The sequence below is a fragment of the Mercenaria mercenaria genome, chromosome 10 (assembly GCF_021730395.1).
Source record: "Mercenaria mercenaria strain notata chromosome 10, MADL_Memer_1, whole genome shotgun sequence".
In the NCBI taxonomy this organism is placed as follows: domain Eukaryota; kingdom Metazoa; phylum Mollusca; class Bivalvia; order Venerida; family Veneridae; genus Mercenaria; species Mercenaria mercenaria.
The window spans coordinates 5,494,859-5,509,667 of record NC_069370.1 but is presented as its reverse complement, the minus strand read 5'-3'; the positions used below and the strand labels follow the sequence as shown (position 1 = coordinate 5,509,667).

Here is a 14,809-nt window from a genome sequence, read left to right as displayed (position 1 = left end):
AGGCACAGATTAGAATAGACAGAATGACATGAGCTTTGAAAACGGTACGTCACAGTCACAAGCAGCAGCTATGAAAATTAAGCGCAATTCAGGTACTTCTGTTTTTGAGACATAATTGTTAAGGGACAAGGAAAGCCTGAAACAAGTTTATTTCATATGAAAGCCATCCTCAAGTTTTTCATAACACTGAAAGAATTTTTAAAATTGGTCCGCTATTGAAAAAGATATGGCAGTTTGAAATTTAAGAAAATTGCTAATCATGGAGGCAGCCATTTTGTGTGTTTATGACGTCATTTACACACTGCTGAATTCTTTATTTAGCAAATAACTTTTTAAATAGATTAACTTTATATGTTTCTTGAGTGTAAGATGTAAAACATGATAATTTCTTTCATTATAGCGGAAAAAAGAGAAATTATTTTACAGAAATAGGTAAATACAGTTCAAATATGTCTCTAAAAATTTAATAAATCCACCATTTTGTTTTTAGTTGCCATGGAAACAACACGGCCGCCATTCTGACCAAATATTTAAATGCTCATAACTTTCTCATTTTAATGTCTATTTTGAAAATTCGTTCACTTCTTTAAATGACTAAATAAACCAAAAACTGATGATATCAGCATCAAAATAACATTGCCTTTCCCTTCCACAAAATTATTATTTTTTTAAAGTAGGTCAGTGCTTGATCATCTAGGACCATCCTAGCATGAATTGCATGCAAGATATCCGGGTCCTAAAATTCACCCCAAAACTCGAATTTTCCGCAGGTCCCGACCTGGAGAGAAATGACCATTTTGAAGGGTCCGGTTTCGGGCCGTTTCGCTGCGTATTTTTTAAAGTAGGTCAGTGCTTGGTCATCTAGGACCATCCTAGCATGAATTGCATGCAAAATATCCGGGTCCTAAAATTCACCCCAAAACTCGAATTTTCCGCAGGTCCCGACCTGGAGAGAAATGACGATTTTGAAGGGTCCGGTTTCTGCTTTATCGGCGGTTTGTTGCGTCGGCACCGGCGATTCTTTGCTATAAACAGGTTGGCAGTTATAAAAAGTCAGATATACACACCAAATTGAATAAGCTATAATGTTTCCAGATAGTCATTAGCATAGAGCCTCTCTGTGCGTAATGCAGAGAGCCTGTCTGCGCATCAAAAAAGAAAAAAAAACTGGTATGCAGAGAGACCACAGGTGCCACGACAAAACCGAAAGTAAGGGGTTTTGAAAAATTCCATTTACATTTCGGCATATTTGTCTTTATTATTTGGAAGAATATTGATAACTGAATACAAATAGTGCGCTTGATATGTATGATATCAAAGCAAAAACTGGTTAAAAACTGTGGAAGAAGTCGGGCTAGTGTTCCATGTCAGTACACCATCAACAAATTTCATCGAGTTGCGAGCAAAATCGCTGATAATTAAAAAGTAAACATTACAAAACATAGAAAAGACAGTCTAATGTTCCGTGCTCTAGTTATTTTTGAGCAGCATACCTATGATCATGCATGGCAGCTCGATTCTTCGCCTCCCATACCAACCTGGGCACTGTTTATAGCAAAAAATAGCCGGTGCCGACGCAAAGAAACCGCCGATATAGCAGATTTCGCAAAGAGTCCGTCGATATGGATATGCACTGTGAATTGGAGAGAGCATCCTGAATATATATGTCATCTATGGAAGGTTTGAATCCATAGAGATTTTGTCAAAAGTTATAGCATCAGAATCTTGCGGACATGCAGTCATTTCAATAGCAATCACCACGCCACCGCAAATCAGGGGAGATATATTTTTTTTACTTTTTCCAGAAATCTGACCTCACTATAGGACCAGTAGAAACGCGCTTATTCTGGAAAAGTACAGCATTTCCCAAACTGAAAATGTGCCCGATTCTTTAGTCTAAAGATCAGAACATTATGTATATGACGTGTTTAACATATAATGTTCGGGAAATCTTCATTCCCAGAGTTTTATATCAAATAAGAGCAGTCCGTAAGACAGCCAAGCTCGGCTATTTGAAATATTGTCCCAGAAGCAGGAAAATATTACCCAAAATGTTAAATATCAAACAAGTTTTAAGTTCAAAAAGGGACATAATTTGACCGAAATGCATACCAGAGTTATGGGACTTGCTGCTATCATGCAGTTTTATAACCCCGAAGACAGTTTCAATTCAATATCTGCATTAGTTTTGGAGATAGTAATTTGCATGTAAAACCTTAACCAGAATTTTCTAAGTCCAAAAGGGGGCATAATTTTCCCAAAGTACATGTCAGAGTTATGGGACTTGACCAAGTAAGGTTGGTAATTGACCTAGAAAAAGAAAAAATAAGTTTCAAATCTATATGCCTTTTAGTAATAGCTGTATGTACTTGCACGCAAAACTTTAACCAGAATTTTCTAAGTCCAAAAGGGGTGGGGGGGGATAATTTGGCCAAATGAAGGTCAGAGTTATGGGACTTGCTGCTATCAACTAGTTTTATAACCCCGAAGACACATGTGAAGTTTCAATTCAATATCTGCATTAGTTTTCGAGATAGTAACTTGCATGTAAAACCTTAACCAGAATTTTCTAAGTCCAAAAGGGGGCATAATTTACCCAAAATACATGTCAGAGTTATGGGACTTGACCCAGTGAGGTTGATAATTGACCTAGAAAAAGAAAAAATAAGTTTCAAATCTATATGCATTTAAGTAATAGCTGTATGTACTTGCACGCAAAACTTTAACCAGAATTTTCTAAGTCCAAAAGGGGAGCATAATTTGGCCAAATGAAGGTCATAGTTATTGGACTTGCTGCTATCAACTAGTTTTATAACCCCGAAGACACATGTGAAGTTTCAATTATCTGCATTAGTTTTGGAGATAGTAACTTGCATGTAAAACCTTAACCAGAATTTTCTAAGTCCAAAAGGGGGCATAATTTACCCAAAATACATGTCAGAGTTATGGGACTTGACCCAGTGAGGTTGGTAATTGACCTAGAAAAAGAAAAAATAAGTTTCAAATCTATATGCCTTTTAGTAATAGCTGTATGTACTTGCACGCAAAACTTTAACAAGAATTTTCTAAGTCCAAAAGGGGGCAGAATTTGGCCAAAATGAAGTTCAGAGTTATGGGACATGCTGCTATCAACTAGTTTTATAACAAATAAGTTTCAAATCTATATGCCTTTTAGTAATAGCTGTATGTACTTGCACGTAAAACTTTAACCAGAAAAAGAAAAAATAAGTTTCAAAGTTATATGCCTTTAAATGGTAGGTGTATGTACTTGCATGCAAAACTTTAACAAGAATTTTCTAAGTCCAAGGTGTGACGCCGACGTCGACGCCAGGGTGAGTAGATAAACGCCATATGCGCTGATCAAATGGTATTTATCTGCAGGAAAATTATCGTTTAACGTAAAGAGTGCGCTAAATACTGTTATAATTGCGCGTACATATACGTATTTTATCATTTTTCAGACCGACTAATTTTTGCTATGGGAGGTAATCAACCATTCCGCGATCAGGTGTCCGTTATATTTTGGCCACATTTTCTTGGTAATTATCCCTGCAGATGTACATTTATGTTACCAGTTTAATGTATTTCATCTGCAAATGGTTTCTGATGGTGATATTCGAAGGCAGAACCACCAGAAATCTTGTTCTTTTTCCACGGGCGTTTCATATCCTAATTTACTCGAACCTAACTGTATACGCCAGTTCGGTAGGTTCATTGATATGACGAATCACGGTTTTCATAGTGTTTGATGTATTTCTTATATTATGATATTGATAGTCTGAAATACAGGTGTATATTAAATAACATAAAATTGAAACAGACAATGTTATTTTGATCAACAAACATAACAAACAATATGAATGTTTTTAAGAAAACAGTTACTGAATGTTAGCAATAGTTGGAATGGAAAAAGGTAGATCTATAAAAATATTTTTACAGGTGTTTGTGTGTTAACTATGACGACTTCTTATTAAAATGATACTTATTTGTAACAAAAAACATTCCTGACTTTTTTAACTGATAAGTATTGTACACATTAGAAAACATAGCCTAGTTTTTTCAATGTCAGTTTAAGGAAATCCTGTTCCTTTAAACTTTCACATATTGGAATATTTTGACTTTCTTTCCAAACTTTCATAAAGTGTTACAAAAGTTGCCTGTTTCTGTTAGACTGTCAAGAACACGTGATGTCAGGACATAGAGTGCAAACAGAAATATTGAAGAAATTGAAATATATTGTATAGCTTTATCTTTTACATTTTATCAAACTGGCAATGAAAGGTTTTTGTTTGTCGATGAACAACTGCTATTGAACAAGACTAAATTTTTTATCTTTACCTTTTGAACAAAATATAGAAGTGTATTGAACACAAAATTAATAAATTTTGTTGTTGTGCACTGTTACAGATGTGACCACTCCAGTTCTTGCCACACACAAGTGCATTACATAATGCCTGCATGTACTTACCTGACATGTCAATTATTGAATGGGTTACATCAAGTCTTGAAACTGCAAAGCATTGCCCCCATAAGTCCTCTCAGTACTTTGATTTAAAGTAGGTCAGTGCTTGGCCATCTAGGAGCATCCTAGCATGAATTGCATACAAAATATCCGGGTCGTAAAATTCACCCCAAAACTCGAATTTTCCGCAGGTCTCGACCTGGAGAGAAATGACGATTTTGAAGGGTCCGGTTTCCGGCCGTTTCGGTGTGTATTTTTAAAGTAGGTCAGTGCTTGGTCACCTAGGACCATCCTAGCATGGATTGCATGCAAAATATCCGGGTCGTAAAATTCATATTTCATCAGGAAACTCTCATCTTTTTATGCTTCTTTTTTTTCTTTTGCTATGTTTTTTGTTTTTTCCATTTTTTTTGTTTGAGAATATGCTGCTGTACTATTTTTGTGTCGGTTTATGTGGTCATGTTTTGTGCTCTGGTCCTCGCTGGCTTCGGTGTGGGGGCTGGCGTGGGGGATTACATTTGCGCACTTGTTCTATTTATTCTTGCTAAGCTTGAACTTCACATTTTTTACTCGTAATATAACTCGTGAGCGAATCGAGGCGACGACTCAAGATAGTACCAATCTTAAACCGTATCATAGCTGTGGCTTATTTATAAACAACGTTTTGCGATTTGACATTACATTATCATTCACAGAATTGTTTATATATGAGATTCTGCAGCTTGACATGGTTTTGATAAAAATAGAATCGATTCTATATCAATCAGTGGTTGCAATTTGGATTGCTACTTTAATACGTTTGTCAGGAGATGTTCATCCAAATCCGGGACCAAACACCCCAGACAATTCTTTCTCTAGTTCATCTTCATCTGTAAACCTTCTCAAAAATGGCCTTAGTATAATGCATTTGAACATTCAAAGTCTTCGTCCGTAGAAGAACATAAACACTTAGGAGTCATATTTTCAAGTGATGGTAAATGGCGCCCTCATATTTCATCCGTTATTTATCGTGCATGGCAGAGAATAGGAATACTAAGGTCGATGAAATTTATTATCAACAGACAATCGCTCGAACGCCTTTATATATCTTTTATAAGACCACTTCTCGAGTACAGTGATGTCCTTTGGGACAACTGTACTGAAGAACTTAAACGCGAACTAGAAGCGATACAAACTGAAGCATCGGCGCGACGAAGCTCTGCAGTATTAACAACCTGTATACCGACTTAAAGTGGGAAACACTAACAGAAGAAAGAAACATAAACTTATACTATTCTACATGCAATGAATTGCATGCAAAATATCCGGGTCGTAAAATTCACCCCAAAACTCGAATATTCCGCAGGTCCTGACCTAGAGAGAAATGACGATTTTGAAGAGTCTGGTTTCCGATCAGTCCCGTATTGTCTGCGAAAGACTCTCTGAAAATATGTATATTTATATGACTAGACGAAAATAATGGTGGCAAGATAAGTATGTCATAACCGTTCATATTTTTTTTATCAAATAGCTCAGTTTAGATGGATGATCGTTTCCGTTTCACCTGTCTTCCGGCCTTTACCTCGGGTAGGATTTTAGGCTTGACCGTCTATATGGATTCAAGCATTCATTGACTTTACATAACAGTTACTCGTCCGCAGGTCTCCAAAGTTCTACTAACATCAAAAATAACAACTTGAATATAAATGTCTTAAATACATATATAACTATTTAAATCAGAAAACTGCTAACAAATCATATCTTCCGTATATCTCTCACCCTTCCTTTTTGTTTGTTTGTTTGGTTAATTTAGGTATGACAGCAAAGAAAAGATACTACAGAGAAAATGAAATTATCTCTAGTGTGGTATCCGTATTCATCAATATTAATCATCTTTTATTCACCGCATCAAACTAAAATCGGCGTTAGGCTCAGCTTCTTGAGCGACGTCTGAGGGTTTTTTTTTTTACAACCGACTTCCGGGCTATAAGGTAGCAAGGTACACTTAGATGCGAAAATTTTGGGCACGGACGGTCTTACATGTAGCGAATCGCAATATTGCACTTCCCCTATGAGCAAAATTAGGGTGGCCATTTTATAAATTGCGTGCATGTTTTGTGCTTTTAATTAATGGCAAGATCAGGATTCTCATACAAGAATAAAGAAAGTTATCGAAACGGAAGGTTTACACCATCCATGAAAAATAGCATGCCAAAATCATCAATTTCGCACCTTTTGAACAGCCTACAATGATCCCGCTGCAAGAACAATGTCCAATTTTATTGCATTTCTCAGTTTAATGGTCCTTACTGAACGTCAGGACATAAACGGAATGGGGGCCCATCCAGCTCGTTTTTTCACAAAATAACGAAAATGTTCCTGAGTATCAATCAACAAGCACAGAACCCTTCCGTGATTTGAATTTTTCCGCGAAAAGGTGTCTCATTGATCATACAAAGCTACCAGCAGTTAGTTTTCCAACTGACATCAGAATTTTACATGTGTCGGCTGTATAAATTTTCTAAAGAATTAATAATCATTATCTCTCACCTTAATTTACAGACATCCAAAATCACGATGTTCTATTTATAACAAATATTGAGCGGGTTGGGGGTGGGGGTGTGGGGGGGGGGGGGGGGGCCAAAATTCGAAAGTGTACCCTGCTACCTAAACCTTCATAGCGGAGTAACGTTTTCACTACCTGAGGATTAATGTGGTTTACACCAAATTTACTGCAGGAGGTGATGACTACAAGTATTTTCTAACTTAATAATATTATGATTGAATTATGTTATACTATTTTACTACATTTACTATAACAATTCCCCCTAAGTTGGAGCTAAGGGTCGTGACTGGGTGATGCGCTTTTCATTACTTGTCATGTACATACACGATCAAACCAAGTCTGCTATTATTTTGTTTGGTTCCCGTCTGTGCTGTCCACAGATCTTACAGATTTTATTAAAAAGACTCTCAATGGTCGTTTATTCCATTGGCCGTTATCCGGCAGGGCGTCCGTCACACGTTTTGCCATTATGTCTATTCCTTTTCCTTATGTATTTTTGCGTTAAGTTCCATTATATGAAGTCTAATGCTTTCATAGAAAGTGGACACTCCTTTCAAATTAGGCATAGGGTGAATCAGAGTTGCTATTTGCGAGACTCAAACCTATATCAATGACAAGAAGCAATGAGTGTTTGGGTCATTCAATTTACTTTTGTAATGCCTGTAAACGCTTTATTTCGCAGGATGTACAAGGGGAACAGTTATTGACAAACTGAAAAAAAGAGTGGCATAATTGCTAAGGTCGTAAAAAACTACGTTTCACTCATTTTATTTCCTTTTTTGTCTTAACTTATATTGTTCATTCATAACAAATATTAATCCATCTAGAAGGACCGACCAAGTTCGGAACGAACACTTATTGTTTTGTCTGTTTGAATACTTGCATTGTAAATGGCAAATAAAACGGGTTTGTTTAGCAATTGTAAATAAGAGTAATATAGTTTGAACTTTTGATGTTTAGACAAAGACATAACACAAGGAATCATCATCTACTTCTTTTCACTCTTTTCTGTAATTCTAATTGTTCCCTCCATTCACAGGTTCTTCACAAACTTTGCCTCCACACGGATTCTTGCAGCATATCTTGCCTTCTGCTTCGCAGTCACTGTTAACTTCGCAGTTGGAAATACAGATCCCAAACTCGTTCTTGTGTTCTTTCTTGCATTTTACTTCTGAAAATTGAATAGATATCAACATTTTATTAAATAACAAATCATCTATTCTACACACATGTGAAGATCACAGAAAGAGAAAATCGAACATAACGTGTCTAAATACCTAAATATTCGTGAATTATCAGTCTAAATAAATTAATTAAGGAATTAACAAAATGAAATTGTACACTTGAAGCGAAACTCCTCTTTTGTTTCTTTTTATGCTTTAAATTAATAATCAAAACCGTTTGAATTTACAATATAAATGGCAACAATAATAAAGGTAAGGATATACAGGAAACGTCCAAGTCTAAATTAAGATAATTACGACTAGATTTGCGCGTTTCTGGCTGGCTGCTTCAGCACACGTGACCAACTTTCATTTCTCAATGAAGCCATCACGTATTCATTAGATAAGATAAGATAAGATAAATTTTATTTTGTGTCGGCAAGACAAGTAACAATACAACATAAGCGCTCTAGGTGCTTTCGAACCGACTATGTGTTAACAAATTTATAAGGAACAAAAGCAAAACAAGCAGAAGTAAAAGGACATGATTAAAAAATATATGAACATTAAAATTATTATTGTTGCAAATATATCTAGCACAAAAACAGAATATTATAATGACGTTGCACAATCAGGGAGATCTAGTATATAAAACAAACCATACATATTAGCACATGAAAGAAACATAAAATGACATGGCAGCATTTTGATGTGTTATTGATATTGATTTTAGATTTTAGATTTAACAACCATGTAATACAATACATTTGAAGACCGTGTAATAGATTTAAAAACCATGTAATAGCTGCTGTTCAAGGTCGGTGACCTAAAAAAAACTGCCATAAGTAAATAAATGTAAAAAAGTGAAACTGTCAAAACAAGCACAAAAATGCATGATTTAAAAAAAAAGCTAAGGAAGTTATTATCTCAGGATCAGACATGAGGTGAACTGAACAGAAACTGCTACATGATAGCAAGAAAATTCAAGAAAGCATAACTGCAGGAAAAACTAAGCAAATACAACTGCATGCAAGACATAACTGAAAGACAAGGCAAAAATTAGAAAATAATACTAGTGCATGATGAAAATCAAGAAAGCACAAATGCGGGAAAAAATTAGATCTAATTGATATTCACAATTTTACGGACTACTTTTTCGTTTCTGAAAAGGTTGGATTTTTTCAAATAGGAAACAAATGGAATGAGTTTTTATAGTTGTAATTATAAGAATTGAATGGTATTTTTCTGCGTTTCATGGATGTATGAACTATCAGGAAGTTTACACCTAATTTTTATATAAACACTTTGGTGTTTATGCAAGTAGGCCTAAGGTGTAAACTTCCTGACAGTTCATACATAGATCGGAACCGCAGAAAAAATACCATTCAATTCTTAACACAAAAGATTTAGAAATTTAAGGTATTTTTCCATAAAAGTTATTTTCTAGTGAAAATCTCGAACATCCTAATTTTCATTTATCATACACAAGAAATATAAAAAAATCAACAACCTCCTTTACACTTCGGACAACATTGTCCAGGTGGTATAAACAGGCCATTCTTGCAATTGTCCGGGACAAAGCATTGGTCTGGATCACAGTTAGGAGCTGCTGCCGAGTCTGCCATGGTTAGAACCATAACAAAGGCAAATGAAACTATCGCCACTTTGAGTGATAACATTTTCTTTCCCCTTCAGATGTATTCAATAAGTTTCTGCAATAAAAACATCATAATGTACAGCAATTATATTTCATATAATTGGTTTCTTTGTTATTATTTAAGGAAGTTTTTTCTTTTCCGTAAAATACAAAAGATCATAACGGTTTATTGCCACTGGTACAACAAAAAAGAAAAGAAAACAAGAGCTGTCACAGGAGACAGTGCGCTCGACTATTTCGATGCTGGATAGTGAAACTGTGCACATGTGAGGAAACTAGAGCTGTAACTGGAGTGTTTAATGTCTCCAGTTGTGGATGAAGATATTGCACAATAGCCTGAACAACTATTTTAAGTTTGAATCAAATCCATTCAGTAATAACAGAGACAGAGTGAAAGTGCATCAAAACTTTAACCTAAAATTCTAAGTAAAAAGGGAGAATAATTAATGAAAAATTGGTGCCAGAGTTATGCACCTTGCATCATATGGTGTGGGTGATGATGTTGAACAACTGTTTTAAGTTTGAAACAAATCCATTCAGTAATAACAGAGACAGAGTGAAAGAGCATCAAAACTTTAATCTAAAATTCTAAGTAAAAGGGGGAAATAATTCATGAAAAATTGGTCCCAGAGTTATGCACCTTGGGTCATATGATAAGGGTTATGATGCTGAACAATTGTTTAAGTCTGAATCAGATCCATTCAGTAATAACAGAGATAGAGTGAAAGTGCATAAAACTTTAACCTGAAATTCTAAGTAAAAAGGAGAATAATTCATGAAAAATTGTGCCAGAATTAAGCATCTTGTGTCATATGATGTGGGTGATGATGCTGAACAACTATTTTAAGTTTGAATCAAATACATTCAGTAATAACAGAGATAGAGTGAAAGTGCATCAAAACTTTAACCTGAAAATCTAAGTGAAAAGGGGGGATAATTCATAAAATATTGGTGCCAGAGTTATGGCCCTTATGTCAGATGATGTGGATGATGATGAGGAGTATTTCAAGTTCGAATCAAATCCATCAAGTAATTACAGAGATAAGTTGAAAAAAGAGAAAGTGTTAAAAAACTTTAACCAAGGTGGGGACGCGGAAAGACGCCGACGCCGACGCCGGGGCGAGTAGGATAGCTCTCCTTATACTTATAGTCGAGCTAAAAAAAGAAGAAAAAAACAATGTCATAAATATATTGCACACATATTTTGGAAAGCTTGGTTACCGCAAACGCCACTCGCTGTAGATTGAAATGTATGTACAATGTATATATTTTACTGAAATTATCTAAGGAAAAAAATGAAATAGAAACTTCTGTTGAGAATCCTTTACCTAAAAAAACCCAAGGAGCTGCGTTCAATAAACGCTTGATGCCCCCAGTGGCATCCTTGTCGATAGATTTTGCACCTAAGTCCAAAACAAGGTCAAGGTCAAGGTCAAACTGAGGTCAGGTGATGTTTGAAGATGAGGAATGGTCACAGTTTACATCTGTATTAGTATCAATTCATTCTTGTAAGGGGCATTGATGCTAGACGAAACGGTCCCATTTGGTTAACCAAGAGATGGCCCATATAAATCAACCTAAGTCCAAAATGAGGTCAAGGTCAAGGTCAAACTGAGGTCAGGTGATGTCTGAAGATGAGGAATGGTCACAGGTTACATCTGCATTAATATCAAGTCATTCTTGTAAGGGGTATTGATGCTAGACAAAACAGTCCCATTTGGTTATCCTCGGACGGACGGACAGGTCAATCACTATATGCCTCCCGCATCAGTAGATGCTAGGAGCATAAAAAAGCGAAATCATGAAGACAAGGCAGTATTCCGCACCACCTCTTTACTATAATAAATAAACTGCAAACTATTGCATCCAGTCTGATAAAAATAAATACTTATTCAGAGATTTTAAGTCTTTTACGCCATTTTGATGAAAATGTGTATACTTTCTCGTTTATATTTAGAGTGTTTTTTATGGCACACCCTCGGGGTATAACATACATGACGTGTAACTAAAATTACCGCAAACTGCGACACTGCAAGCAAAATAAGCAATTTTGCACTTATACGTCCTTAGCTCAGTAAATTTATGTAAAGCATTTATACTAAGCAGATAAAAATATGTTCATGATTAGATATTTGCAATATAAAAGGGTCTTGCTGGAAAAGTCCACAACTACATTTAAGAGTTAAATGCTATTTTAATGCGTCTCTACGGGTATAAACCACAATGGAACAACAAATGTACTTACAAATCCATTTATCGCGCAAAACGCACAAAAATAGCATTCGATTCTTATATTTACATTTTTATGGTAGCCTCAACAAAAATAAGTGGTTTGCTTCCATAAGTAACAGAAAATCGAAATTACACAAAACATAATGAAATTCATCACCTAAAGGATTTTGGTTGCATAGTTAGCAAGTCCTAAGATTTCTGTTTATTTTTAAAAGTATTCCGTTTTCAACAGGTAATTTGTGATTCATACATCCTAATTGGACAGACCCAATTTCAGAATGTTGAAATACTTTTCCTATAAACAAATCTTCTTTACAAATACGCTGCTTGAAACATTTACTAGGCTTATTTAGTGCACTTCGCCAGCTTTAAACAAAGTTTTCTTCCGATTCAATGTTTTCGTGCGGTGATTGTACTTAAAGAAAATAACTAAAGTCTGATGTGATTAATATACTGGTTCATGTTAGAAGATAGACTACCATAAAGCCTCTATATTGATAGATAGATAATCACCCGCCATAGCGACCATGTTGACAGATAGATGAAGGTTACCATATGGTATATGAAGTCCTAAGTTATGGGGGCAGCAGACAAGAATCCACAAATTTGCACCGATACCAGTGCGATAAGAAATAATAAAAAGTACCAATTTTGAGAGCTGCCATAGAAATGTAGAGTTCCGATTCAGTTGCTTTTATGATTAACTCGAGTAAAATTTCGGTTTCAGGACACTAGATTTTGAAGCAAAAACTCAGCCCAAATTGCCCACCTTTAAGCGCGACCTTTCTCGTATCATCTGCAAATGACTTTAAACATATATATCATTTTAAAGCATCTGACCAGACGAAAATTATGATGTAAGAAAAGTGTCTCATTGCCGTTTACTTTATTTTCGCGAATTTGAGCTGAATTTAGATGGTTAGACGGCCGTTTTCGTTTCGTCTGACTTCCGTTACACCCGACCGTCGAAAATCGATTCAAACATTCATTTATCTTACACAACAGTTATTCATCCGTAGGAATCCTTAGTTCTTTAAGCATCATAAATAACTAGTTGAAAAGAAATGCCTTTAAAATGATGCCTTTTTCGCACTTGTATCAACTTGTGTCAACGCAGCTTTGCAGAAATCCAAAATCTACCATCCCTTAGCTATTTTTTAGTGGCAGTTGAAGTACAATTTTTTGAAATGTCAGGGAATAATGGATTGTTTGTTTATTTTGTTGGCTTCCTCACATGAATATTTATAGGTTATTAGTTTTGTATCGAGAAATATGCACTCGTTCTTCAGCGGAAATATTGCGCGACTTTAGGAGCGCAATATTCTTCCGCTGAAGAACGAGTGCATATTTCCCGATGCAAAGATAATAAACTTTTTATTACATACGCATCTACAGGTATGAATATTATGTAAATATCATAAATATGTTCAATAGCTTGAATAAGATTGACAATACTGATCTAAATAAAAAAATAGTGCAACAACACTCACTGAATTACGTCACGCACCCGATATGAAATTCAGGCGTCAGTGTATGGAAAAATATTGACGTTTCCGGTACCAGTGTAACTAAACGGGGAATAGAAACGAGTATGTAATAAATCGTGAATATATTATTTGCCTATTAGAGTAAATTTAGATAAAAATACCCTGACACTTTGAAAAACATTATAAAAACTCTATAAAAATATGCTTAATCAAACGAACTATTACAGAAATGTTTAACGTACAACATACCTCTAAATGGATAAATTAACGCCAGAAATTAAGATCCTACAAGGTGAACGTGTAACAACCAGACAGGTATATAGATCAGAATGACGTATTCAACAAATGTTCGATCACGATTATATATTTTACCTGTTTAAGAAGTTTCCGCTACCTGCACAACTGCAATGCGATTTGTCATACATTTTAAGTGCAGATAAGACACAATCTATTTATTTTCTCTTTTTCGGATTGCCTAACTCAAAAATGTTTTCGTGTCTTGTTTTTGATTTGCGCAATTTCTATCATCAGATGGTCCTGTGGTCTTAATTGGTGTCGCTGTTTCATAATATTTCATAAAAATTCCATTGAACGTGCTCTGTTCTCATTGTCAATGCGGCTACATGCTGTCTGTCGATAGGACCATTAGACAGCATCATATACTGCGTACTCAACACGGTATTTCTGCAAGCTTTGGGGAAAAATTGGTAGGGGGTTTCTGTGGTGCTGTTGGTAGAGACTTTTACACTTCTTTGGAGCATATAGCTTCGGTTGTCAAATAGTCAAAGATCAGCAAATTCCTTTGCCAAGTATTCATATATAAGGAATTTTTTTTAATAGTAAAAAATCATACGTAACTCAAAAGTCGGATGATTTTTTTTAATAAACGTCGGCTTTTCAAATTTTTTGAAGAAGCATTAAATCGAAAGCGTGGGCATTTTTTTTCGGGTTAACATCTGAAAAACCCCGGATTGATTGGTAGGGCGAGGGTACCAACGTTTCTGAAGATGTTGTAACACGAGATGGACATACGCTACGATATTCCAGCAAAAAAAAAAGCGTAAAATCTTATAAATTAATACATTGTTCCTCAACATCATAAAATTTCCATGAAAAATCGCGAGTTTGTTTGGCTTTCTTTCAAGTCGACGTCTTTCTTTTGGGGGGCCCATGTGGGGTTATACACGTTTTTTCGGTATTAAGTTAACGACTGCAGAAATCCGGGGAAATGTCCGGGAAGGTCGAGGTTAAAACATACCAAAT

The 14,809-nt window shown here is 35.5% G+C and overlaps 1 long non-coding RNA gene across 2 annotated transcripts; it reads right to left on the bottom strand.

The window, feature by feature from the left end:
- Window positions 1-7,769: 7,769 nt before the first annotated feature.
- LOC123560546 (uncharacterized) lies at window positions 7,770-13,912 on the bottom strand. 2 transcript variants are annotated; one of them, XR_008365919.1, is made up of 3 exons: window positions 13,796-13,912; window positions 9,681-9,882; window positions 7,770-8,178 (listed from the first exon to the last, which is right to left on the bottom strand). It is a non-coding gene; the product is annotated as an uncharacterized LOC123560546 (long non-coding RNA). The 2 variants fall into 2 exon arrangements; XR_008365920.1 differs by lacking the exon at window positions 13,796-13,912 and adding an exon at window positions 13,550-13,666.
- Between the last annotated feature and the right edge of the window lie 897 nt (window positions 13,913-14,809).